The sequence below is a fragment of the Podarcis bocagei genome, assembly GCF_964188305.1.
Source record: "Podarcis bocagei genome assembly, chromosome: 13".
In the NCBI taxonomy this organism is placed as follows: Eukaryota; Metazoa; Chordata; class Lepidosauria; order Squamata; family Lacertidae; genus Podarcis; species Podarcis bocagei.
This window is the reverse complement of record NC_138138.1, coordinates 21,275,252-21,303,158: the sequence shown is the minus strand read 5'-3', so window position 1 is coordinate 21,303,158 and position 27,907 is coordinate 21,275,252.

Here is a 27,907-nt window from a genome sequence, read left to right as displayed (position 1 = left end):
AGCTGCATTTGCATTTTGAATGTACGATGTTCACCCCAACATTCAAATGCTTTAGAGAGGTAATGTCGGTTGATTCGTTCGACAGATACCCGAGATGAAATTGCATGCAATGTTCATTTCCAAATACTAACGACAGGTGCACATCATCTATCGGACGCTACGTTATTTATTTTGTGCAAATATTTAGAGGACACGGTTTGGCCCTTGCACATCAGTTAACAAACATTGCCGGGTGCTGAATTCTTCCGCATGCCAGTCATGAGATTAAAGCTTCACTTCACACTTTGAAAGCAACATTGGAAAGGGGTCAGAATTCGAATTCAGGCATTTTAAACCCAAATTTTGCATTTGTGCAAAACAATACAAAAACTGCCCCGTAGATCAGGTGTAGGAAAGCTTTGACCTTCTGGATGTTGCTGAACTACAAGTCCCATCATCCTTGACCATTGGCCATGCTTGCGAGTGCTGATGGAAATTGCCCTTCTGCAACACCTGGAGCACCAAATATCCCTCACTTCTGCCACAGATTTTTTAAATTTTATTTCAGAAGATTTATATACTAACTGATCGTTAAAAAAAACACACAACCCTACACCTTTAGAGCAGTTTACAAAAATAAACAACTTCTATTTCTGGGTTAGCAGAGTCTGTAACCTGAAGCATATGTAACCTGAAGCGTATGTAACCCGAGGTACCACTGTAGTATTATGTGCCTGCTCGCAGGCAAATTCCCGAAATGTTGTTGTACTAAATGTCAGTGCATGTCAGCTAGTCAATTATGTCAAAAATAAATATAATTACGAAAACTGTCAGATATCAGAAGTCAGTCAGGTGTCAGTCATCGGTGGCAGGTGGGGTGCGTGGGAAGGGGCTCACTCCCCTTTTGCCCCTACTGTCAGTCCGCCAATGTCAGGGTTGGAGGACAAGCTTTGCCCTTAAAGCAACACTGTCTCAAACTCAGGACTGTCCCTCCACAGCAGGCAGGGATAGGGAAGAAATTCCATCCAGTTCATATCAAAAGGCAGACCTACCTGATTTGCAGTTTCTGGAACAAGACATGAACCAAAACACAACTATCCTTCAAAATCCTCACGTCTCCGAATTTTGCAGTTCTGTTCTCCAGTCAAGTAATTGTCGAACAGCTCTTACTGTCAGACAGTTTCCCCCGATGTTTAGTCTGAATCTCCTTTCCTGTAACTTGAAGCCATGAGTTCGAGTCCTACCCTCCAGAGCATGCATATAAATGCATATAGTAGTGAAAACAACATAGAAAACTGCATGACATTAAGAAGAAGAAGAAGAGGAGGAGTTTGGATTTGATATCCTGCTTTTTCACTACCCGAAAGAGTCTCAAAGCGGCTAACATTCTCCTTTCCCTTCCTCCCCCACAACAAACACTCTGTGAGGTGAGTGGGGCTGAGAGACTTCAAAGAAGTGTGACTGGCCCAAGGTCACCCAGCAGCTGCATGTGGAGGAGCGGAGACACGAGCCCGGTTCCCCAGATTACAAGTCCACCGCTCTTAACCACTACACCACACTGACTCCTAAAGGAACATTGCTTCAAAAATGTGTACTTTTAGGGGAAATTACATACAAAAATTTGTACGCGTACTAAAAAATGGACCACTTTTCATGAGGATTGAAAAACAACAACCCTCTATACATCATTTTCATATAATTTTCTTTCAAAAGAGAACAATCTGTAAATTTCAAACTTACTTTCCACAATTTTTCCCAGTCCTCAGATTGTATGTTATGTCCTATATCTTGTGCCCATTTGATCATGACCGATTTGACCTCCTCGTCTTTTGTTTCCCATTCTTCCAAAATACTATATGCTTTCTTCAGCAGCTCCACTTCTTGTTCTATAACGTCTTTTTGAAATCTAGAAGTTGTAGTAGTAATAGTACGCATACTAAAGAATGGACCAATTTTCATGAGGATTGAAAAACACCAACCCTATTTACAAATTGATGTGGATATGTGGAGAGCTGAAGACTGGGGAAATGACAGACTTGCTCATCCCTAATAGCAGTGAAATAGTTCTATGGTCTGAAGCTCAACATCATAAAAACGAAGATCATGGCCACTGGGCCCATCACCTCCTGGCAAATAGAAGGGGAAGAAATGGAGGCAGTAAGAGATTTTACTTTCTTGGGCTCCATGATCACTGCAGATGGTGACAGCAGCCACAAAATTAAAAGACGTCTGCTTCTTGGGAGAAAAGCAATGACAAACCTAGACAGCATCTTAAAAAGCAGAGACATCACCTTGCCAACAAAGGTCCGTATAGTTAAAGCTATGGTTTCCCCCGTAGTGATGTATGGAAGTGAGAGCTGGACCATAAAGAAGGCTGATCACCAAAGAATTGATGCTTTTGAATTATGGTGCTGGAGGAGACTCTTGAGAGTCCCACGGACTGCAAGAAGATCAAAACTATTCTTAAGGAAATCAGCCCTGAGTGCTCACTGGAAGGACAGATCCTGAAGCTGAGGCTCCAATACTTTGGCCACCTCATGAGAAGAGAAGACTCCCTGGAAAAGACCCTGATGCTGGGAAAGATGGAGGGCACAAGGAGAAGGGGACGACAGAGGACGAGATGGTTGGACAGTGTTCTTGAAGCTACCAGCGTGAGTTTTACCAAACTGTGGGAGGCAGTGGAAGACAGGAGTGCCTGGCGTGCTCTGGTCCATGGGGTCTCGAAGAGTTGGACACGACTGATAGACTAAACAACAAGTTCTTGGGGACCTCCCTGGACAACAGAAAAATATGTTGCTTGGGGCTACAGCCCCTGCAGATCAAGCCATTGAGTTCCAACCAACCCCCTGACCTTTGCCCAGCCTTGTAGATAAACCCACAGATGTTCCTAGCTTTCAAACTGCTCTGCTGAGAGGCCAGCGGTCTGCGCTTCCATGCTGACTGTAGAGGTAGGAGAACCTCCTCCTCGATGGCCATCCTGGGAATGCAGGCTACTAGAGAGCCAGTGTGGTGTAGTGGTTAAGAGCGGTAGTCTTGCAATCTGGGGAACCGGGTTCGCGTCTCCGCTCCTCCACATGCAGCTGCTGGGTGACCTTGGGCCAGTCACACTTCTCTGAAGTCTCTCAGCCCCACTCACCTCACAGAGTGTTTGTTGTGGGGGAGGAAGGGAAAGGAGAATGTTAGCCGCTTTGAGACTCCTGAAGGGGAGTGAAAGGCGGGATATCAAATCCAAACTCTTCTTCTTCTTCTTCTTCTTCTTCTTCTTCTTCTTCTTCTTCTCTGAGAAGGCTTGTAAAAAACCAAAAACCAGCATGCCATCTGCAATGTGGCTTTCCTTTCTCTGCAGCCATATAGCAGGGAAACTAAGCTGGCTGCCAGAGGAGGGTTGAAGCAATCTCAGGCTCCTAACTGATCATATCGTATTTCTATGTGCACTGCAAAAGCATGTTTTCGTGCTGGCATGGATTCAGACTGACAGGTTAATTTTTTAAATAATTCCTCACTGTCCCCCCCCCCCCAATCTGGTATAAGTATTATTATTTTTTACATTGTTCGCTGCTAAAGGAGACAATATCTTGGAACTGTAGGGCCTGTTTCTAAGACCTCAGATCTGATATATCTAGCTAGCGGAGGTTTATCAACGTGTATATCTTGGCGAGCTCTCAGAGCCGACATCTGGATGGCACTTTGCCTCCACCGAGCGACTCGGCTTTTGCGAGGTTCGATTGGCAAGGAGCTGGTTGCGCAAAGTTTTGAGGCTGATAAGCCGTGATCGCGGACGGGATAAGCCAAGAAAAGCGGATTTCCCAACAAGATTGTCGAGGGTATCCTAAGGGAAGCCGAAACTGGCCAGGAACAACTGGCCAAGTCAGGTGGGTTCAGTTTTATTTTATTTTTATTTATTTATTAAATTTAGGGCTGCTCACAGAATAAAATACAGGTAAATAAGTAAAGCGTGGGTAGGCAAACTCAGGCCCGGGGGACGGATCCGACCCAATCACCTTCTCAACCTGGCCTGCGGAATCAGCGTGTTTTTACATGAGTAGAATGTGTCCTTTTATTTAAAATGCATCTCTGAGTTATTTGTGGGGCCAGCCTGGTGTTTTTACTTGAGTAGAATGTGTGGTTTTATTTATAAAATGCATCTCTGGGTTATTTGTGGGGCCTGCCTGCTGTTTTTACATGAGTAGAATGTGTCCTTTTATTTAAACTGCATCTCTGGGTTATTTGTGTGGCCTGCCTGGTGTTTTTACATGAGTAGAATGTGTACTTTTATTTAAAATGCACCTCTGGGTTATTTGTGGGGCATAGGAATGCGTTCACCCCCCCCCAAAAAAAATAGTCCTGCCCCCCACAAGGCCTGAGGGACAGTGGACCAGTCCCCTGCTGAAAAAGTTTGCTGACCCCTGAAGTAAAGCAAAACAAGAACCACCCACCTTCTCACAGACACATTTACAAGGCTGTAGGATATCAGCCAGCCAAAGACCTGGTTGAAGAGGAATGTTTTTGCCCGGTGCATAAAAATATATAATGAAGGCACCAGGCGAACCTCCCTGGGGAGAGAATTCCACAAACAGGGAGCCACCTTTCTTGAGAAAAGGCACCTCTGTCATTTGTGTCTGCTCTTCGGAGAGAAGCGAATCTCGTTGGCAGGACCAGCATATAATTTCTGCTTCTTTGGCATCAAAGGAACGTCTTGAAACACGACCTTCGTGGTGACGTCCCTTCTTCTTTTTCCCAATGAGCAATGACCCAGGTGACCTCTGCGTGAGCGGTCCAGGGGAGGTACGGAGAGAGCTAATTAAAAGCGACAGGCCTGTGATCACAGACCAAAGGTGAAGCCCAGGTAGGGCGAGGCGAGTACAAAGACCCTTTTCAAGAGCGGGTGTGACCGCTGCGATGGCCACAGGTGGGCTGGAATTCAGGCCGTCAAGCCTCTTAATTCCGAACAGGAAGATGAAGGGGAGCAGGTGGGGAGCTAACCGCCCCTCTCGTTCGTGCCCCAGGTGAAAATCCACAATCTGTTCTGTGCGTCAAAGCCATAAACCAAATGGATGGCTGATGTGCACAACTGAAACCAAAGCCAACCCCTCTGGCAACGGGCATTGGACATTATTCATTTGTTTATTGGTGTCTATTGATCACTGTCCCACAAAGACGAGAGCAGGTAGGGGCACTGGTGCCTATCTCTGGAGCGGCCTCTGCCAAGCCGGTGCTCTCCAGAGGTTTCAGACTACAAGTCCCATCAGCCCCAGGCTGGGGCAGGAGCGTTGGGTTGGCTCTAAAGTCTAAACCAAGGTCCCTGTCCCTGTTGAGTTGCTGAGAGTAACAGCAACTCTCAGCATTGGGAAACCAGGTGTGCAACCCTGACCTACCTGTGTCACCTTGTTGACCGCTGCTGAGATTGCTCCAAATGAATCCTGCTTTGGCAGATGGGGAGGATGGGACCATCCCGCTCCCATTGCTGTAGGGGAGTTTTCAAGGCTCTAGGACTGGAGGTTGGCAGGTCAGAAACACGGCGTACATTCCTAGCCCAAACTCTTGCTAGGGAGCAGCAGGACTAGGGCTGCATCTGCAACTCCTGTATGCTGTTCATGCTAGGCTTTGGAGAAGTCAGTGGCATGGTGGCGGTGGGTGGCTGGATGAGTCAAGTCACTGTGCTGACCCAGAGCCTAAATTGGGCCTGATTCCCTCTCTTTCTCACACCCCTTTTCTCTTTCTTTCTGATACCACCTTCTCTCGCCTGGGTTCTTGAACCCTCTTTTCCGCCAAAGTCCTCTTTCTCCCTGCCCAGATCGCTCTCACTGGAAGGTTGACTTGATGGCTTACAGGCACTGATGCCAGGTTCCGCCCAACACGTGTGACATCACGTGTGGCATCACGGCGCACACATGTGACATCCTGTGGCCGGAGGAGGCTGTGAGGCCCACCACAACTGTGGGTAGGCCCATTGGGGCCCGCCACAGCAGCAGGGAGGCCCAACGGGGCCCGTCACAGCTGTCCTGGCAGGGCCTGCCACAAGCTACAGAATATCGGGGAGGCCTAGCCTCCGCCTTGATTTTTTTGGGGGGGTCTAAGCCCCTAGTCCTCCCCAGACGGGCATCTCACTCTTCTTCCATCCATCCATAACAGGTTCCTTCCATTTCCACTTCCATCTCCTACTGTCCTTCAAGGCTCTCTTTCCCTGGCATGAAATTGGGACAAGGACAGTCTATTTACCACACCTGTCTTAGGTTGATGCTATGCCTTTGGGGCAGCTTATAGGTGGGGTGGAGTAGATGGGTCATTGGGCCAATTCCTGCTTCAAATCCATTCTTCTGTTTGGGGTCTTGCTGTGCCCCAGTGGATTCTTTCGCCTTTCGACTCCTTTGACCCTCTCCTTTGCCATCCCCCGCCCCCAGCACGGGACAAAGTGCCAAAGACGACAAGCCGCGCAAACTCCAAAGCTGCCCATTTCTGATTCCCTTTGAGCTTCCATCACTGTCAAGACGGGAAAATGTCTGGGCAGCCGCAAGTGCAAAATTATTTCCATGCCGCTGGAGTTGAAAGAATCTGGAGCTTTTTTGGGGTGCACATGCCCACTACATAGCTCGTTAACAAATTGGGGCAATTTGCGGCGATTAGTTAAGAATTCACATATGGTGCCCAACCAATCGGGTGGACTGGTTCCCTCCTGCATGCTATTAAGTGCCATTTACTTTTGATGGGGGCCATTTGTCTTTGTTGTTTGTTCTGGCACGGATGGTGACAGTTCCTTGGCTAGCCATTGGCCGAGGCTCCATCACTGTGACTTCGTCATCACCATCGCAGAGGTCAAGGGGTAAATCAGGAGATGAACATCGAGCCTGTCACCAGCTAATGAATGTTCCCGGTGAGCCTTGCCAAACTGGGCCGGCAGGAACCATTGGCAGCCATCTTATTTCTTGCCGTGGTCTAACTCGCTGTCAAGAGGGGTTCATGGGAATGCATGTGCCTGCCTACAAAAGCATTCCCTGCACACAGACAACTAGGTCTCCACTCCCATCATTCAACCCAGACACTGAGGTCCAGCTCCGAGGGCCTTTTGGCGGTTCCCTCACTGTGAGAAGTGAGGTTACAGGGAACCAGGCAGAGGGCCTTCTTGGTAGTGGCGCCCACTCTGTGGAATGCCCTCCTGTCAGATGTCAAGGAAATAAACAACTACCTGACTTTTAGAAGACATCTGAAGGCAGCCCTGTTTAGGGAAGTTTTTTAATGTTTGATGTTTTATTGTATTTTTAATATTCTGTTGGGAACCGCCCAGAGTTGCTGGGGAAACCCAGCCAGATGGGTGGGTTGTATATGTATGTATGTATGTATGTATGTATGTATGTATGTATGTATAAATAAATAAATACAGTGGTGCCTCGCAAGACGAAAATAATCCATTCGCGAGTCTCTTCGTCTAGCGGTTTAGCGGTTTAGTGGGTATTAAAGGCTTAGCGGCTTAGCGGCTAAAAGGCTATTAGCGGCTTAGCGGCTTAGAAAAGGGGGGGGGGAAATGGCAAGACTCGCAAGACTTTTTCGTCTTGCGAAGCAAGCCCATAGGGAAATTCGTCTAGCGAAACAACGCAAAAACGGAAAACCCTTTCGTCTAGCGGGTTTTTCATCTTGCGAGGCATTCGTCTTGTGGGGCACCACTGTATTAGGAAGCAAGGTTCTCATCTAGTCTCACCCCATTTTCCTCTCTGTTTCCCCCCCTCCCCCCCAACTATACAACTATGAAATCGTAGAACCGTAGATTTGGAAGAGACCCCAATGATCATCTAGTCCAAGCCCCAGCTAAACTATCACTGAGAGATGGCCACCCAAAACCTCCGATGAAGGAGAGTCCACCACCTTCTGAGGTCATCATCTGTTCTATTGACAGCTCTTACTGTCAGAAAGTTCTTCCTAAGGTTTGGTTGGAATCTCCTTCCTTGTATTCTGAATCCATTCTTTTGAGTCTTACAAGCTTGCTCCATCCTCCATGTGACAGATATTTGAAGACCATTATTATATCACCTCTTGGTCATCTCTTCTCTGGGCTCAACACACCTAACTCCCTCAACCGTTCCTCACACAGCTTGGTTTTCCAAACCCTTTATCATCTTGGTCAGCCTCACCTGCACTCATTCCAGCTCTCAAACATCTGGATCTGGGATGGGGAACTTGTAGCCCTTCAAGTGTCACTGGACTACAAGCCCCATCATCCCTGGATATCAGCCATGTTAGCTGGGGCTAGTAGGCTTTGCATTGTTAGCTACTGTGGCAGAGAGAGGAGCAAAGAAAGGATGTATGTGTTTGTGCGCAGTTGATGTGTCTGAGGACTTTAGGTCAAGGGGCAACCGAGGAATTTAGGATCCTTTGGAATTTCTTGAAGCCCTCTCCCCCTTCAGTCCACCTGAAGGGCAATTGAGGCTATTTAAAGAAATAATGAATCTAATGTTAATTATAGCCAGCCAGGGTTTTTTTTAAAAAAAATCTTTTTGTTGCTGAGGTGGAATTGGAGCCAGACACAGAAAGGTCAGCGAACAATGGAATATCTCCTTTTGTTTGACCGCCAAGTGTCTCCTTCTTCCATCTCTGAATGAACCTTAGCATTAGTGCGAGTGTTTTATGTGGCATTGGCTCCGAAAACCTTCTGGAGGAAAATGGTCCGGGGTTTAGCAGCTGCAACAGCAGGAAGGCCAAACTAGGACCATATTACCGTATTTTTTGCACCATAACACTCACTTTTTTCCTCCTAAAAAGTAAGGGGAAATGTCTGTGCGTGTTATGGAGGGAATGCCTACGGGTGGCATGCCTACGGATTTTCCTCCTCTAAAAACTACGTGCGTGTTATGGTCGAGTGCGTGTTATAGAGCGAAAAATACGGTATTTGGACAATCACACATTGCAGAAGTGTCTTGTCTGCCCATTAAAACCATAGATTCACAGAGCTGTGAAAGTTGGAAGGGACACAAATAGCCATCTAGCCTAACCTTCCTGCAATGCAGAAATGGTAACCCAAGCATCATGTTTGCAGCATGTACGTGCAGAAGAACATCCATCCATCTGTAAGAACCCGTTGGACCAGGCCAATGACTCATCTAATCCAGCATCCCGTTCTTTTCATGGGGTTGTGTCCAATGCTATTCCTACTCAGAGGAGGCTTACTGAAGTGAATGAACATGGACTAACTTAGCTTTGTTCATTTTAACAGATGTACTCTGGGTTGTCTCTTGCTAAGTCCCTACGGAGGACCTTAAGGTCCAAAAAAGACAACATTTTGGAGGTCCCTAATAATAATAATAATAATAATAATAATAATAATAATAATAATAATAATAATAATACTAATAATACTAATAATAATTTATTTATACCCTGCCCATCTGGCTGGGTTTCCACAGCTACTTTGAGTGGCTCCCAACAGAATATTAAAAACGCAATACAACATTAAACATTAACATCTTCCCTAAGCAGGGTTGCCTTCACATGTCTTCTAAAAGTCAGATAGTTGTTTACAGTGGTACCTCGGGTTAAGTACTTAATTTGTTCCGGAGGTCCATTCTTAACCTGAAACTGTTCTTAACCTGAGGTACTACTTTAGCTAATGGGGCCTCCTGCTGCTGCTGCGCCTCCGGAGCACGATTTCTCTTCTCATCCTGAAGCAAAGTTCTTAACCCGAGGTACTATTTCTGGGTTAACGGGGTCTGTAGCCTGAAGTGTATGTAACCTGAAGCGTATGTAACCCGAGGTACCACTGTATTTCCTTGACATCTGGTGGAAAGGCGTTCCACAAGGCGGGCGCCACTACCGAGAAGGCCCTCTGCCTGGTTCCCTGTAACCTCACTTCTCGCAGTGAGGGAACCGCCAGAAGGCCCTCAGAGCTGAACCTCAGTGTCCGGGCTGAACAATGGGGATGGAGACGCTCCTTCAGGTATACTGGGCTGAGGGATGGGAGCCTGACAGATCCTTTGTTTTGTTTCACTTGTGGTTGTAAGTCCTCGCCTGCTTAATCAGCTCATAGGGTGAAATAGTGAGAGAAGCCAAACAGAGACAGCAATAAAAGTGCAAACTGCAGATAAAAGTGAAACCGTAGGAGTCCAATGTAGGAGTCAAATTTAACACATCTGGTTACTCCACTGCCATCTTCCACTTGCCTGACAGATCTGTTGCCTTCCAGGCCTGCTTGTCGGCTTCTTAGCGGCATCAGGTTGGCCAATGTATGAAACAGGATACTGGACAAGATGAGATCCACCCTGAATCTGATAACAGTTAAGGGATTTGTAGAAACCAGCAAGAATTTGTCAAGATTAAGTCCTGCCAGACTTGTGTAATCTCCTATTTTGGATTTGGTTAGTTGCTCTGTGGATTGTGGGGATGCTCTGGGTGTAATTTATCTTGATTTCAAAGCATTGGAGGTTGGAGGATGGATGGCGGCTAACAGATTGAGATTGAATCCTGACAAGACAGAAGTACTGTTTTTGAGGGACAGGAGGCGGGCAATTCTGTGTCCAGGGCAGCTGTTTATCAGCTCCATCTGGTAAGCAGGCTGAGACCCTACCTGCCAGCGGACTGTCTCACCAGAGTGGTGCATGCTCTGGTTATCTCTCGCTTGGACTACTGCAATGCGTTCTATGTGGGGCTACCTTTGAAGGTGATCCGGAAACTACAATTAATCCAGAATGCAGCAGCTAGACTGGTGACTGGGAGCGGCCGCTAAGACCATATAACACCGGTCTTGAAAGACCTACACTGGCTCCCAGTACGTTTCCGAGCACAATTCAAAGTGTTGGTGCTGACCTTTAAAGCCCTAAACGGCCTTGGTCCAGTATACCTGAAGGAGCGTCTCCACCTCCATCGTTCTGCCCGGACACTGAGGTCCAGCTCTGAGAGCCTTCTGGCGGTTCCCTCACTGCGAGAAGCCAAGTTACAGGGAACCAGGCAGAGGGCCTTCTTGGTAGTGGCACCCACCCTGTGGAATGCCCTCCCATCAGATGTCAAAGAGAAAAATAACTACCAAACTTTTACAAGACATCTAAAGGCAGCCCTGTTTAGGGAAGCTTTTAATGTTTAATAGGTTATTGTATTTTAGTGTTTTGTTGGAAGCCACCCAGAGTGGCTGGGGGCACCCAGCCAGATGGGTGGGGTACAAATAATAAATTATTATTATATTATTATTGATTTCAAAGCTATTGGGACTTCACACGGAGTACAGTGTTTTAGTTTGGGATGCTGCATTTGAAGAATATTATACACAAAATGGACCAGAAAATGGAAGGGGGGAAATCTCAAGACACTGCATAGGATTTTATCTATAAACAAGTCCAATGAGTTTTGGTCTTGCAGCTTTTAGGCCTTCGTCGGGTGTCCAAATGCAAACTGCAGAGATCTCTGATAATGTAAGTCTTCTTTTCCCTTATACCTGCTGCTGATGGACATTTTGTAGGGAAAAAATGGGACAGGTCCCAGTTTGGAGGAGAGCAACGAAGATCATGTTATGCAGTGCTGTGTTTCTAGAAAAAGAGGTGCCAGAACTCACTGTGAACACTTCCTTCGTTCTCTTAGAATGGCAATGGTGCCCACCTGAGAGGTGCAGAAACTGAGTTCCTGTGAGTTCCCCCTGAAAAAGTCCCCGTGTTATGGAAAACAACTCCTAGGAGGACAGCTTGAAGGAACTCCATGTGTTTAGTCTGAAGAAGAGACGACTGAGGGGGAACATGGTGGTTCTCTTCCAATGTGTGAAGGACTGTCTCATGAAAGAAGACAAATCCTTGCTCTCTGCTGTCAGAGAAAGCAGGACCGGATCAAACGGGTTTAAGTTACAGGAGGGTGGATTTCAGCTGGAGGTTAGGAGAAACATCTTAAAAGTAAGAACAGTTCAGTGGTGGAACCATTTCCCTGGCGAGCGGAGGCTGAACTCTCCTTTGCTAAAGGTCTTCAAGCTGAGGCTGAATTTCTATCTGTTGGGGATGTCCTAGAGAATGAAGAAGAAGAAGAGTTTGGATTTGATATCCCGCTTTATCACTACCGTAAGGAGTCTCAAAGCGGCTCACAATCTCCTTTCTCTTCCTCTCCCACAACAAACACTCTGTGAGGTGAGTGGGGCTGAGAGACTTCAAAGAAGTGTGACTGGCCCCAGGTCACTCAGCAGCTGCATGTGGAGGAGCGGAGACGCGAACCCGGTTCACCAGATTACGAGTCCACCACTCTTAACCACTACACCACACTGGCTCTCCAGTTGGAGTTGGAATAGCTAGCCTATAAGTCTCCTTCCATCTTTATGATTTTCAGCGTGACTTGCTCAAAGTCACGTGCCATGAGCTTCATCGGGATTTTCACCTGCATCTTCTCGCTCCTAGTTTCTGACACGTTACATTACACCAAGTAGAGAAAGGGATGGGGAACATGTGGCGGCCCAGGTGTTGTTGGACTCCAGCTCCCTTCAGCTCCTGCCAGCATGGTGAATGGCCTGGGGATGATGGGAACTGTAGTCCAGCAACACACAGAGGACTACAGGTTCTTTATCCCAGAAGCAGAAGAGAGAAATTAGCTCAGATGAGCTTAGATCTTCTCTAACAGCCAAGCTTTCTTTCCTGGGAACCCCAAACCTCCTGGAGTTCTGGGTCCTTTCAACAGCTGCCCGGCATAAATCCAACGGGTGTAGTTCTCCCCATCACTCCCAAGGACCTAGATGAGAAAGGACCTGTTGGATTGCTCACTGTTCCCCAGTTATAAAAAGGCACGGAAAGCCTCCTGCTAGTCAACCCGCTTGCTTGGAAATGTGCAAGCCAGCAATCTGAGTGCTACCACCCACCCACCTACCCTCTGGAGCTGTTGCCTTGACTCCCTCGCTCCCAAATCAGGAGATTTCAAAAGGCAGGAGCCTGAATTAGCCCTGGAGGAGGCAGCTCTTTCAACTCCGTCCAAAAAAGAGAGCTGGGATGAGCTGAGCTAGTCACGCAGCTGTCCGTCACTCCGATGGAATGCAGACAGGGCTGCCCTGTGGTTAGAGTTTGCTCCACCCCAGAGACAGGGGCAGGCGCACAGGTACCAAGGCTGGGGGGACTTGGACAGAGTTCCCAACGCCCGCCCTCAAACAGGTTAACCCTTGGGTGCCTGCAAGAATCTCTCTCTCTTAAAACCTGGCCCTTGTAAACAACCAAAATAAAATAAAATAAAATACCGGTGTGTCTTCTTCTGAGCACTTCCCCCTAGATCTGGGAGGCCTGAATCAAAGTGAGGTAGAAAAGTGGAATGGAGAATGACACATTTGTCAGCCAGTAGGTGGAGCTCTCTGTTCAAAACCAGCTCTGCTTTCTTTTCAGTTTGTGGGACCTTTGGGTGAGTTGGCATGATATGATACGTGCCATAAGGAAGCCTTCCCCAACCTGGTGCCCCCTGCAGATATTTTGGACCTCTGCCCCCATCAGCCTCAGGCTTCTTTGTAGCCATGGCACAGAGATCTTAAGAAGCAATGGGTTCTTCCCGAGGTTGTCTTCTTCCTTCAGCTCCCTGATTGGCTGCCAGCCTAGCATTTTGATTGGCTGGGAACCTCATATAAATAATCCCCCTGCCAGCTCCCTCTCAGACCACTCTGGGGCTCTTCGTTCTCAAGTAAGGAGGCTCTCACCAACCTAGTGAGGGGAAACCATACTCTTTATTCAGAGGCAAAGTCCACTTAGTTCAATGAGGCTGGCTCGCTAGGGAGTGTGTTTTTGGGTTGTACAAAAAACTGAACTTCTCAGATGGAAAACCTGGTCATCCTGCCTGGAGGGACGTGGGTGGCACTGTGGGTTAAATCACAGAGCCTAGGACTCGCTGACCAGAAGGTCGGCGGTTCGAATCCCCGCAACGGGGAGAGCTCCCGTTGCTCGGTCCCTGCTCCTGCCAACCTAGCAATTCGAAAGCACATCAAAGTGCAAGTAGATAAATAGGTACTGCTCCAGCGGGAAGGTAAACGGCGTTTCCGTGCACTGCACTGGTTCACCAGAAGTGGCTTAGTCATGCTGACCACATGACCCAGAAACTGTACGCCGGCTCCCTTGGCCAGTAAAGCGAGGTGAGCGCCGCAACCGCAGAGTCGGCCATGACTAGACCTAACGGTCAGGGGTCCCTTTACCTTTAAGTGTGCAAAACACCGAACTTCTCAGATGGGAAACCTGGTCCTCCTGTCTGGAGTGAGTGCGAGTCAGAATCTAACCACATCTAGAGGGCCTGAGGTTGCCCACCTCCTTTTTTACTTATTTCTTCTCTCTCATTCATCTTCAAAATAATAATCCCCATGCCAACTCCCTCTCAGACCACTCAGGAAATCAACACTCTGAGATGTGGGTGGGTGAAGCTGAGGTTATTCAGTGGCAAAACAAAACCAAAAAAACTTTGCCTATGCTCAGGGACACTCTGTTAGTATATCACATTCTAGGCCTCAGTTTAAGTTCTATTTTTATTTTATTTATTAAATTTATATACTACCCTCCGTCACAATATGGTTCTAGTTTTGACTCCTTTTCCATCTCACTGTGTTCTCAGGAATCAAAGCGCCTTACAAAAATTTGTTACCAACACTAGACCGAAAAAAGAAAGAGAGAAAAGAAACCTTCTTTTAACAGATCTCCTTTCAAACAAATGAATTACCTCATGCTTTATTATTATTATTTTTTTAAAGTGTAGGCCTTCCTCTTCCCTGAAGGTCACATTTGCTAATATCAGATCTGCAGGGCTAGTTGCGGTGACTCGGATGGAGAGGGAAACGCACTCTGTACATGTCTGGAAGAACTTGACTAATGCATTGTATGTTCTAGTACGGCCTTGACTCTTGTTACCCTTTCATTATTGCAACCAATTCTGTGTATTGTGTTGTTGCTATTACTGTAACACAGGTGAGATTGCAGGCAATTAATTAACAACAATTAGGGAAGTGTGCAATCTCTGCTCTGAGTTCAGGATAAGAACTAGCCAGGCCAAATTAAAATGCAGAACTGTACAGATCCAGGATGCAATCTCATGCAAATTGAGACAGCTCACGTAGAGATGGAAGGAAGGAGAAGCGCCGACCAGAGAAGAATGGCAGACCAAATTGACGGGATATGCAGAGACAGCGAGACTGACGGGAAAGATCAGAAACCAGGAAGATCAAGTATTTCTAAAATTTCTAAAACTGAGAGCCAGTGTGGTGTGGTGGTTAAGAGCGGTAGACTCGTAATCTGGTGAACTGGGTTCGCTTCCCCGCTCCTCCACATGCAGCTGCTGGGTGACCTTGGGCTAGTCACACTTCTTGAAGTCTCTCAGCCCCACTCACCTCACAGAGTGTTTGTTGTGGGGAAGGAAGGGAAAGGGGAATGTTAACCGCTTTGAGACTCCTTCGGGTAGTGATAAAGCGGGATATCAAATCCAAAATCTTCTTCTAATAGACTGGAATAACTTTTTAATATACCTAAAAGACCACTGTAGGCAGTTAAAATCATTGGCTAGAGATACAATGACACTTGTAATGTGAAACAAATTATGGTGACTATGATTATAAAACAGATGGATAACGGTAAAAGATGTGGAAAAAGAAAAAGAAATTATTTTTGATGGAAATGGAACCATTGAGGGAGGGGAGGAGGTCCGAAGGTTTGAAATGACCTTTTTTATTTTGACAATTTGAAACGGTTAAAGCTATTATGTATAAAATCATGTAAAACTAATATATATATATATATATATATATATATATATATATATATATATACACAGCGGTACCTCAGGTTAAGTACTTAATTCGTTCTGGAGGTCCGTTCTTAACCTGAAACTGTTCTTAACCCGAGGTACCACTTTAGCTAACGGGGCCTCCCACTGCCGGCGCACGATTTCTGTTCTCATCCTGAAGCAAAGTTCTGAACCTGAGGTAATATTTCTGGGTTAGCGGAGTCTGTAACCTGAAGCGTATGTAACCTGAAGCGTATGTAATCCTAGGTACCACTGTGTGTGTGTGTGTGTGTGTGTGTGTATGTATGTGTGTGTGTGTGTGTGTGTATATATATATATATATATATATATATATATATATATATATATGTCTCCCCTAGCTGTCCTTCCAAAAAGGTGGACACTTCTTTCCCTCGTCCGGCTGTCAGATGGGCAAAACGTACACAACCTTGGTAGACTGCCTCTCAATTTTTCCTGCCCTCCAGAAAGGAAGGGAATAATGTTAATTGGACGAGAGCAAAGGACAAGGGGGAGGATGTGGTGACTGCCTTAAGGCACAGAGGTCATAGTGAGATTCCAGAGGGCTGGCTGTTTTCCACTTCCATCATTTGAAAAAATGAATCTCTGGTGATGTGCAAGACCTGAGAGTGCTGCTACTGGGAACTGGCTTTACATTGAGGGCCACATTCCCTTAAGGCAGAGGTTTTCAACCTTTTCGAATCCATGGCTCCCTTGACCAACTGCATTCTTTCTCCGGCTCCCCTTTGGCAACAGACACTCGGCTCCCAGGCAGGCCTTGCACACAGCAAACACAAGAAAGGCCATCTTGGCACCTGCCTGCCCAGCCTCCCAGTTTTCTGTCCATTCACAAGAGCAAGGGCTGGCAGGCGGACTGGCTGGGCTCCCTCGCAGGCTTGCTTGCTCCTTCTGAGGCTGCTTCAGCTTGTGGCAAGCCAGCACCCCCTGGCCAGCTCCAGAGGCACCATTCACCTGCAGAGCTTGTAGCCAGGGCTGCAGCAACCAACAGCCACACAAGCCTTTGGGAGGCAGAGATAGGAGAGGGCTTCAGAGGAGGGAGGTCAGTGTTACCCATGGCACCCCTGACTATCATTCAAGGCACCCCAGGCACTGGTTGAAAAGCCCTGCCTTAAGGAGAAGCACTTGGGAGACACATGTTGCAAGTGGACCGAGCTGGAGACAGTGGTGAGTGGAGCCTGAGATATGGAGGGGGAAGCACTGCATCTCTTTGACTTTGACACGCCAGTGTGGTGTAGTGGTTAAGAGCGGAGGACTCGTAATCTGGTGAACTGGGTTCGCGTTTCCGCTCCTCCACCTGCAGCTGCTGGGTGACCTTGGGCTAGTCACACTTCTCTGAAGTCTCTCAGCCTCACTCACCTCATAGAGTGTTTGTTGTGGGGGAGGAAGGGAAGGGAGAATGTTAGCTGCTTTGAGACTCCTTAGGGTAGTGATAAAGCGGGATATCAAATCCAAACTCCTCCTCCTCCTCCTCTTCTCCTCCTCCTCCTCCTCCTCCTCCTCCTCCTCCTCTCAGTCCTTGTCACCCACTTTCCCCTTCCTCCCTGACTGCATGAAATTAGGCCAACAGCTACAGGTTCCCTGCCTCTGCAATACCTTGGTTCTCAATGCCTTGGTACTCAAACTCCTTGGTTCTCAAACGCTGAAAACCCAGAAGTAAGTGTTCCGGTTTCCAAACGTTTTTCGGAAGCTCAACACTTTGATGCAGCTGTTGGCTATTGCTTCCGGGGTGCCTGCACCAATCAGAACCTGCGCCTTGATTTTCAAACATTTTGGAAGTCAAACAAACTACCGGAATGGATTAAGTTTGGCGCTTTTGTTTTTGCTATTTATTTTGCGTTTTTGTTTCTGAGGCTTTTTCAGTTAATTTGTTTTTGTGACTGTGTGGAACCCAGTTCAGTTACTGATTGACTGATTGTGTGACTGCGGAAATGGATCAAAGCCCCCCATCCAAACAATGACTATCATCAGTGCAGGTAACGAAAAAAATTAATTTTGATTTTTATCATCTACAATACTGTCTTATTTATTTTATAGTACAGTACCTTGATTATTGCTTTCATTTTATGGACCAATGGTCTCGTTAGATAGTAAAAATCAAGTCTCAAACGGATTACACCGTTTTGCATTACTTTCTATGGGAAAGTGTGCCTTGGTTTTGGAACGCTTTGGTTTTGGAACGGACTTCTGGAACGGATTAAGTTTGAGAACCAAGGTACCACTGTACCACATGGACCAGTGTTCTGGCTTGGTGTAGGACAACTTTGTAGGGAAGGGTCCACAGCTCAGTGGTAGAGCATCAGCCTTGCATTCAGAAGGTCACAGGTTTGATCCCCAGCACTGCCAGGTAGGGCTAGGAGAGATACCTACCTGAAACCTTGCCAGTCAGCATAGGAGACAATATTGTGCTTGCTAGAGCAAGGGTTTAACTCAGCACAAGGCAGCTTCTTGGGTAATGTTGATAGAATGTTCAACCTGCCCAGCATCTCCAGTTGAAAGGATATCAGATCCTGGTAGACCTGCAAGATAACAAACGCATTCTGGGAAATGATACATAATGAGTTGAAAAAAATGTTTAAAATAATGTTTGTGGAAAAAACCAGAGGCTTTCTTACTAAGAAGTTTAGGTGCAGAGAACCCAAAGGAGCAGGAAAGACTATTTATGTATGCGACGACAGCAGTGCGGATACTACTGGCCCAGAGATGGAAAGGAGATAAAGTCCTGACCAAAGACGAATGGCTGACAAAGATGATGGACTATGCCAAAATGGCGAAATTGGCCGGGGAAATCAGAAACCAGAAAGAGAAGAACTTTAAAAGGGAATGGGGGAAATTTACAATGTATCTAAGAGAACACTGTAAACAACTAAAAACTTTGGCAGGATTTGAGTACCGCTTGTAATGTGCTAAAAACTGAGGTAAAATTGGATTATTTAAGAAAAATAGAGAAAGCAAGTGAAGCAGTGGAAAAAATTGAAAATGGTAGCCATGGAAGGGTGGATGGGAGTCAAAGGGTTCAGCGAATCCTAAATGATGATGATGATGATGATGTGTATTGTTTGAATTTAAATTTGCAGTGTAAAACTCAATGAAAAAGATTTATAAAAAAGAAAAGAAAAAAGGATATCAGGTCCCAGGGCTAGGAGTGGCCTGTACTTGAACTGGCATGCTTGGGATTGCCAAAATTTGCCTCAATCTGAAATTTGACTACAGACTAATGAGAAACCCATCTCTCTTGGTGGACGAGGAAAGGATGGGAAGCTGAAACCTCTGGGAAGATTTAGACAGCAATTTGATCAGATGCGATCTTTTAAGTCTACTTTGGTGCCACTATGGCAGGAATTTCCCTTCTAGGATCCTGTGTGTGTGTGTGTGTGTGTGTGTTTGTGTACTGTGGATGGGAGAGCCTGGGAGGAGCACACTATGTTCTCTATTGTGTCTTCACATTAACCCATCGGGCAAAGATAAGACATCTTGTTGACTAGACTCCCACAGACTTTTCAGAGCAGCCAACAAAGTCCTGATCTGCATTCCATTTCTGCAGGAGATTAAATCAGCAGCAGCGTTGGAGCTACGGGGCCTTTTTGGTTGTGTCCACCCACCCACTCCTTCCCACAGGAGACCTGCTCAGGACTGACACTCAAAGGCTCGTGGCTGCCTTCAGAAAGCCTGGCTACAGCAGATCTTTGGGTGAAGCGTTTGATTGACATACCCTGACTTCCCATAGCCATTGTTATAAATGGACTGGTTGGACACAGAGGAATGGTGGGAGGAACTAGCTGGAGAACCACCAAGGGAAGAAGCTTCAGAGCCCAGGGAGTGAGATGACGATGGGAGGCTAGAGGGAGAAGAGGAAGCAGAAGGGGTAACAGGGCTCTGTGAGCTGGGAGAGTCTGTGGCAGAGAGAATCAGAGGCAGAAGCAGAAGTGGGATAGTGGGAGGAGGGAAGCCAAGAGGCAGAGATGAGTCAGGCTGGTGAAGAGTTGCAGGTGTCTCCTCATCTTGCTGCAACAAGCTCCCCTTCCTCTTGGTCTCCTAGAACCAGAAGGGGGCTGAAATGGGCGGAGGAGCAGCAGGCTTCACACAGGTGTAGTCTCCGATTACTCAGGGGGAAACCCTGGAGAGGAGGAGTCTTTGATGGCTGTGGGGAGGTGGGGACTTTCAGTCTTGGCAATAACAATAACAATAACAATAACAATAATGTGTTATTTATACACCGCCCATCTCGCTGGGGTTCCCCAGCCACTCTGGGCGGCTCCCAACAGAATATCAAAAACATGATAAAACATCAAACATTAAAAACTTCCTGTTATGTACTGAGTTGAATAGGATCCAAAATGCAGCAGTCTGATTGGTCCTAGAACAATAGGATTCAGAATGCAGGAGTCTGAATGGTCCACAGGAGCCACCCAATCCAGCTCCAGGTGGAAGGGAACCCGCAACCTGATTGGCCTACAGGAGAATCCCGGAATTAGCCAATCACGTGGGGCCCATTGTGTAAATAATGTATATAAAGCAGACATTCTGGGGGAACTTCCATTCCTCCTCACCACTATGACTGAATAAAGAGCATGAAATCCACTCTATATATTTCACTTCCCTAAACAGGACTGCCTTCAGATGTCGTCTAAAAGTCAGATAGTTGTTTATTTCCTTGACATCTGATGGAAGGGCGTTCCACAGGGTGGGCGCCACTACCAAGAAGGCCCTCTGCCTGGTTCCCTGTGACTTCACTTCTTGCTGGGAGGGAACCACCAGAAGGCCATCAGCGCTGGACCTCAGTGTCTGGGCTGATTGATGGGGGTGGCGACGCTCCTTCAGGCCGTTTAGTGCTTTAAAGGTTATGGGGTCCATGGGGCAAGACTTTTGAGGCTCCGTGCTCTTGTGCGGGTTCCGAGACTCGTGTAGGAGTGCGGTCCAGAAGATGCACGGTCTTGTTTTGGCTGCTACATGTTGGAGGAGGGTATGAGATGTGGGGAAGAGGAGGCAGGCATCCGTCATAATGAGTTCCCCCTGTGCCTCCTCCACTGACTCCTGGCATTTGCTGGTCTCAGGCCTGAGTACACTATGCTGTTAGAGCAACTTCGTGTATTTTAAACCCTCCTATTTCCCCGGGCTTTTAACCACAACTTTTATATTAGCTTTTGATTGTCATCACACTTTTAGGCTGGCATCCAAGTAAGTTTCATCCAGGGTAGATCCACTGAAATTAATTGACATGACTAAGTTTGTGTTTCAGTGAGTCTGCTTTGTGAAACTTAGTTCAATGCAACCCAAAAAATATGATGTCAATCAAAAAAAACCTCTCCCCCCCAGCTGTCAGTTTTAACATTTTGCTGTCATTTTATGTCAATTTTAAGCACCTGTGCTGTGTGGGTTTTTTAAAAAAAATAAAATAAAAATCTCAGTGCATCATTTGGTCAGTTGGCATGCTGAAAACAGCATGGTGTATATCCTCTTCTCCCCTCAAAATATCCCCCCCAATGTGATTATTATTATTTTACTTACTGATACTTGTATATGGCTAGTTTGTATTTTGTTTTTTTATAGTCCAGAACCTTAAAGCAGTTTACAAAAAAACAAACAAACAAGGAAATTATCAGTAAAAATAATAATGGAAAACAATAATTTGAAACCTTCCAAAAAAAATTTAAATCATTGATAATGCTGAAAACCATAATAATAATAATAATTTATTATTTATACATCACCCATCTGGCTGGGTTTCCCAGGCACTCTGGGCGCCTTCCAACAGAATATTAAAATGCAATAATCTATTAAACATTAAAAGCTTCCCTAAACAGGGCTACCTTCAGATGTCTTCTAAAAGTCTGGTAGTTGTTATTCTCTTTGACATCTGGTGGGAGGGCGTTCCACAGGGCGGGTGCCACTACCAAGAAGGCCCTCTGCCTGGTTCCCTGTAACTTGGCTTCTCGCAAGGAGGGAACCGCCAGAAGGCCCTTGGCGCTGGACCTCATATCAACACTCTCCATCATCTAGATAGACATGCCGGAACAAAAATGTTTTTAGCAGATGCATATGAAAGTGTGGTGAAGAGTGAGGAGGAGCACCAGTGAGAAGGGAGGGAGAAGGGGGTGAAGGAGGGAGAGGAGATCCTTCCTCCTACCTTCTTTCTATTGTCGCTCACACTGGGCTCCTCGTCAGCCGCACCAACAACAAGGAAGCCGCCATTTTGTGCTGGCTGAGCTCAAATGCAGGAGAAAGGTGTTCCATTTGAAGTCAAAATAAGACAGGGGACACTTTTGTCCAAAAATGGGGCCATCCCGTTTTTCTAGGGTTGGGGGTGGCAACCCTACTTAGAGGAGTTGACTGTCGGTGGGGAGGCAAAAAAACAACAGAAGCCAAGAAAGCTTTTTAAAAACTTTATTTTAAAAGTACTTTAAAAGCATGATGATTAACTATTGGGATTTGTCGGCAAGCTTGGGATTTGAATCCTCATGATTTCCAGTCTCTCAGTGGGGTGTGTGTGTCGAGGCCTGGGAGAAGGATGTGCAATGGGTTAAAGCAGGTGGAGGAGAACTTGATAAACCAAAGGCATCTTAGCCCACCCTGGAGGGTTAGCGTGCTTCTGATAGTCTGCCCCAGCTTACTTCCACCCCAACCCCCAACCCCAGGTGCCTCTGAGGTCACAGGTGCAAGGTGTGCCTGGGCTTTGTTTTCAACCCCCCTGTTTTTCTCCATCCAGCCAGGAAAACAGGCTCTGCAGCAGGAGTGCCAGGCAGTGCAGGTCAAACTCCTGCGAGGCACCTGTTTGTTGCTCCTCCTGTGGCTCGGCGAAGCTCAGACACGGGTCCCCGGTGGGTATCTCGGCAGGCCCGAAAGCAAGGCAAACAGCTGGGAGCCAGCTGCCTCTCCACCCCCTGGGATGCTTCTTGGGGAGCCGGCGGTGTCTCTGAACAGTCACCCGCATGGTCCTCCCAGGGGCTTAGAAGAAATCGGCTTCTGCTCATTAGATGCCAAGGTTCTTATCTTCCTTAGTTTAAGTCCAGGATTCTGCTGGGCAAAAGCCCCATTGACCTTAGAAGGGAGAGAAGGTGCATGGGGTAATCTGACTTTTTGCCAAGGATACTGTCCTGCCACAAAGACGCTGTGCCGCTTAGAAATGGGTGTTGATGGGAATCGGACGTGCGAGGGGTGGTCAGTGCCCAAACATAGCATTCTTTCATGAATTGGTTATGAGTTCAGGTTGTTGCTGGGTTTTGGTTTATTTGAAAGGATCGACTCCACCCGAAATCTGAGTGCAAATAAAGGGAATCATTTTGCAGAACTCTTAATAGGCAATTGTTAAGCGTGTAAAGACAAAAGAAGTAATTATAATTTAACTGTTTTCATGTTATTCTATTTTATTAAAGCAACTAGGGAAAAAATATTATGGTGGGAAGATCTCACACAGGCGAAGGGAACCAGTGGGGAGGAGGTTGAATTTGGGAAATAAAATAATATATGGGACAGCAAAGGATATAAGAGATTTTTATAGAATAGCAATACATTGTAACCAGAATAGAAGTTCAAAAGGGGGAGTAAGTGTATTTTTAGTATTGTAATAGTTGTTATTATTATTTCTTATTGTTAGAGGGCAATGTTAATTTAGGCTCCTTCGTTTTGCTCTCTGTATAATTTTCTTAAGTCAATAAAAATGAAATAAATAAATAAATAAATAAAAATAAAAGGAATCATTTTGCTTCAGTCACCCAGAAGATGTTCAGAGTTGTCCTCCCCCCCCCCCCCCGTAGGAACATAAAGGTGGGGAGCTCTCTCTCTCTCTCTCTCTCTCTCTCTCTCTCTCTCTCTCTCTCTGTGTGTGTGTGCGCACGCATGCTCACTACAAACACTGCAATAAGTGATGCAGCTGCTTCCAATTGCTGCAGGCAGAAGAGACTCTTGCCCATATTGCCAGATATTCCTCATGCAGCAAATCCCAATGTTTTCTACCCTCAAGGCAGGCATTACCACCTCTTCTCCTCAGACAGTTCCTGGGACCCCTATGCTTCAGCATTTGAATAAAATATTTGGGAAGGCCGGGTCAGCCCTGCCCTGCATAATCAATCTCACGATGTAGTACACAAACACCATTTGAATGGCAATGCCTATCAACTTGGGGGAGGGGTTTCAAATATTTTATGGGGTGGGGTACCTCAGCCCCTAGGAGTTGGCTCCTATGCCTGCCGCTGACCCTTATTCTGGTCTTCTCTCTTTTTAAGTAAAGGAACAATATCTATATTTTTACTTGAATCCATATTACGTTCGCGATAGAGGACACGGGTGGCGCTGGGTTAAACCACAGAGCCTTGGACTTGCCAATCGGAAGGTCGGAGGTTCGAATCCCCTCAATGGGGTGAGCTCCCGTTGCTTGGTCCGTGCTCCTGCCAACCTAGCAGTTTGAAAGCATGTCAAAGTGCAAGTAGATAAATAGGTACTGCTCCGGCGGGAAGGTAAACGGCATTTCCGTGCGCTGCTCTGATTCGCCAGAAGCGACTTAGTCATGCTGGCCCCATGACCTGGAAGCTGTACGCCGGCTCCCTTGGCCAATAAAGCGAGATGAGTGCCGCAACCCCAGAGTCGGCCACGACTGGACCTAATGGTCAGGGGTCCCTTTACCTTCACCTTTAGGAGATCAGGGTTCAAATCCCCACTCAACTATGAAGCTCACTGGGTGTAACCCTGGGCCCAGTAACTGCCTCTCAGCTTAATTTACCTCACAGGGTTGTTGTGAGGATAAAATGGGGAGGGGGAGAACCATGTATACCACCTTGAGCTCCTTGAGGCAATAAACAGACAGGCAAACAAACTACCCTAGCCACTCTTTTTACCTCCCACAATGCTCTGGGGCAATGCTGTGCCAGGGGCATTGTGGGAAATTTTAGGGGCAGATAGGCACACTGTTACTGCTTGAGTACTGTGGGGGTGGGGGAAGACAGACCCTCCACATGCCCCTATTTTCCAGGGACAGTCCCGGATTAACAGAAGGCATCCCAGTTTCTGATTTGATCCCAGAATGTCCCACTTTTCCTTAGGACATCCCTGTTTTCATCGGAGAAATGTTGGAGGTTATGGAGTTATGCGACCCCCGAGCCAAGGAGATAAGTAACTAGACAACCTTTAGAAGACATCTGCAGGCAGCCTTGTATAGGGAAGGTTTTTTTAAAAAAATGTTTGTTGTTTTATGGTGTTTTTATATACAGTGGTACCTCGGGTTACATACGCTTCAGGTTACATACGCTTCAGGTTACATACGCTTCAGGTTACAGACTCTGCTAACCCAGAAATAGTGCTTCAGGTTAAGAACTTTGCTTCAGGATGAGAACAGAAATCGTGCTCCGGTGATGCAGCGGCAGTGGGAGGCCCCATTAGCTAAAATGGTGCTTCAGGTTAAGAACAGTTTCAGGTTAAGTACGGACCTCCGGAACGAATTAAGTACTTAACCCGAGGTACCACTGTATGTTAGAAGCTGCCCAGAGTGGCTGGGGCAACCCAGTCTGATGGGCAGGGTAACAACAACAACAACAACAACAACATTATTATGGAATAGGACATCTCTATTTTCATCTGTGAAATGTTGGAGGGTATAGGAGTGACTCTGGATTCGAGGGCATTTTGCCACGGTCCCCCTGAAGCTTGGTGCAAGCCCTGGTCTCCCATGTAACTGCATCCCTGGGGGAAGGGTGTTTAAGGTGGCATTGTGGGGGGGGGGCAGTGGGACGGGCAGAGGGAACACCCATTTAACTTTCAACCTCTCGCTTCAAAGCCCAGATGCAAAAGACGTGCCAGGGTGTTTGGTACAACCGAATTGTAGTTATGCATGCTTGAGAAAGATGAAACAGGCAATGCCAAATCTTCTCCCCATATAGTGAGGCAGAAACTTGCCCTCTGCTCTCCCAGAAGCTTCCAATCCACAATATCATCTTATGCATTGCGATGCCTTAACAGATGTAGGAGAAAAAGATAATGGTAGAAGGAAAATAATAATAATGTGTGTGTGTGTGTGTGTGTGTGTGTGTGTGTGTGAGAGAGAGAGAGAGAGAGAGAGAGAGAGAGAGAGAGAGAGAGAGAGAGAACAAGACACTGAATGCGGCGTGAACCATGTCCCCAAAAACAGGAACCCCCAAAACCAAGCAAAAAAAGGGAGGGAGACCACAAAAGGAAATTATCAATGGAATTTCTCTCCCTCATTAAGAGGAAGGAAAAGTCTATAAAGCAACTTTTAAGAGAGCTTTGGCCAATGAATTCCTTCTCCGGAACTGTGATCATGTGCTTTTTATTTATTTCATTGCGCGCTAGAGGCGTTGAATGGAGCCAAACAGGGTGAGCTTTTCAGTTCACAAACATTCTCATCATTAAAATATTTTACAGCCTGGTCCTATGCAGAGGTAGGAGTGCTTACTCTCTGAAATCAGTTGACTCAGTATAGGATAAGGCTGTCCCCTGTAGTTTTTCCACCTTGGAAGTTATGTCTCATCTGATCTCGGAAGATGAGGATAATTGCTTATTAATTATTAGTATTATTTATTTAGATCCATTAATCACATGTTGCATAGAATTGCAGAGTTGGAAGGGACCACTGGGATGATCTAGTCCAGTCTGCTGTAATGCAGGAATCTTTTGCTCAATGTGGGGCTCAGGGGTGTAACCAGGGGGACAGGGGGGCAGCTCCCCCCCATCAAGTAAAACAATAGAAGACTTAAGTAACTGACCCATCATGTCGGTTCTGTCCCCCCTAACAAAAGTCCTGATTACGTCCATGGTGGGATTCAAACCCACAACCCTGAAATTAACAGTCTCATGCTTTACCAACTGAGCTATCCCAGAGATTACTTACATCAGGCATGTCCAAAGTCCATTTTGGGGGCCTAATCCGGCCCGCTGGTCGGTTTGATCCAGTTTATTTCCTGGGGGGAAATCCAAAAAATACCCCCCCAAACAACTTCAACCCTAAAAAAGCTCAACAACTTCAATCAATCCTAAAAAAAGGTTAACAACTTTGGTTGGCCCTCACGGCCCTTCACTTCACTTCATCAAATCTGGACACCACTGACTTACATGTTTAATTTGAAAAGACAAATGTAGTATACCTTAGGTGGGGGAATCATACTACAAAACATTAATGTGTAGCCCCAATTTGCCCTGTCAACTACTTGATTTGGGGGGTGGAGGCACAAAATATGGGGTTCATTGCACAAATCAGCACTAAACAGACTCTGGAAATTCCACTTTTGCAGTGAGAATTGTTTGTTAGAGATTTCAAGTCAGCAAAACTAAAATCTCTCTGGTTCCTTTTCGTGACAGGAGAACATTCTAGGTTAGACAACAAATCTATGTCAGCCTGATGTAGAATTCTGTGAAAATGGAAAACATTCACCCAGCATTTTAGACACAGAGTTTATCAAAAAGGCTTTTTTCTGCTTTTCCTGCTCTTCGTCTGGAAAGTCTGCTTTGTGAGCACAGTATATAATTTTTCCAGAGTCAATGGCTTGAGAGGACGACTTGACCAAGCTGTCAGGTGGCCCTCGCACCATGACTCGTCCTGAGGACAAGTGAGTCACAGAATTATGGCTCGTGAGGAATCCAGCAAGCCTGGATATGATGAAACAGCCTTTGAAGGGAGAGAGAGAGATACGAAGAGGCGCACACATGGAGAAAACTTTGTAGCACAAGAGTCATCCAACAGGTCTCACGGCTAACATCATCTGAAAGTGTCATCCTTACAGAATGGTGCCAAGAAACCCTCTCAATCTGCCTTTTAGTTTCACACTCAGCCTAGAGATTCCTGGATTAATCATTCTTAGTTTAGTGTTTACGGTTGACAGAGATGACAAGCACATCCTTGTCATACCTATGGAGAGACAGGTAAGCGAAGGCACTGTTGTGTATTTCCATCCCAACTCGGCCACTTCCTGCAGCCAAAATGAGCTGGGTTAAGCAGCCGTTGAACCTCACAGCAATGCTTTCAGGCTTTCAGTTGAAAGCTGTGGACTCCAATTCCCAGCAGCCTCCACCCACAGGGGTCAGTGGTCAGGGATGATGGGAGTTGGAGTTTTTCATGGACATGAAAAAGGCATTATGTTTAAATGCTTGATTGCCAGTTTTCCATTGTTGAGGGCTATCTTGCGCTTATCCCGCCAAGACCATATAACACCAGCCCCGAAAGACCTACATTGGCTCCCAGTACATTTCCGGGCACAATTCAAAGTGTTGG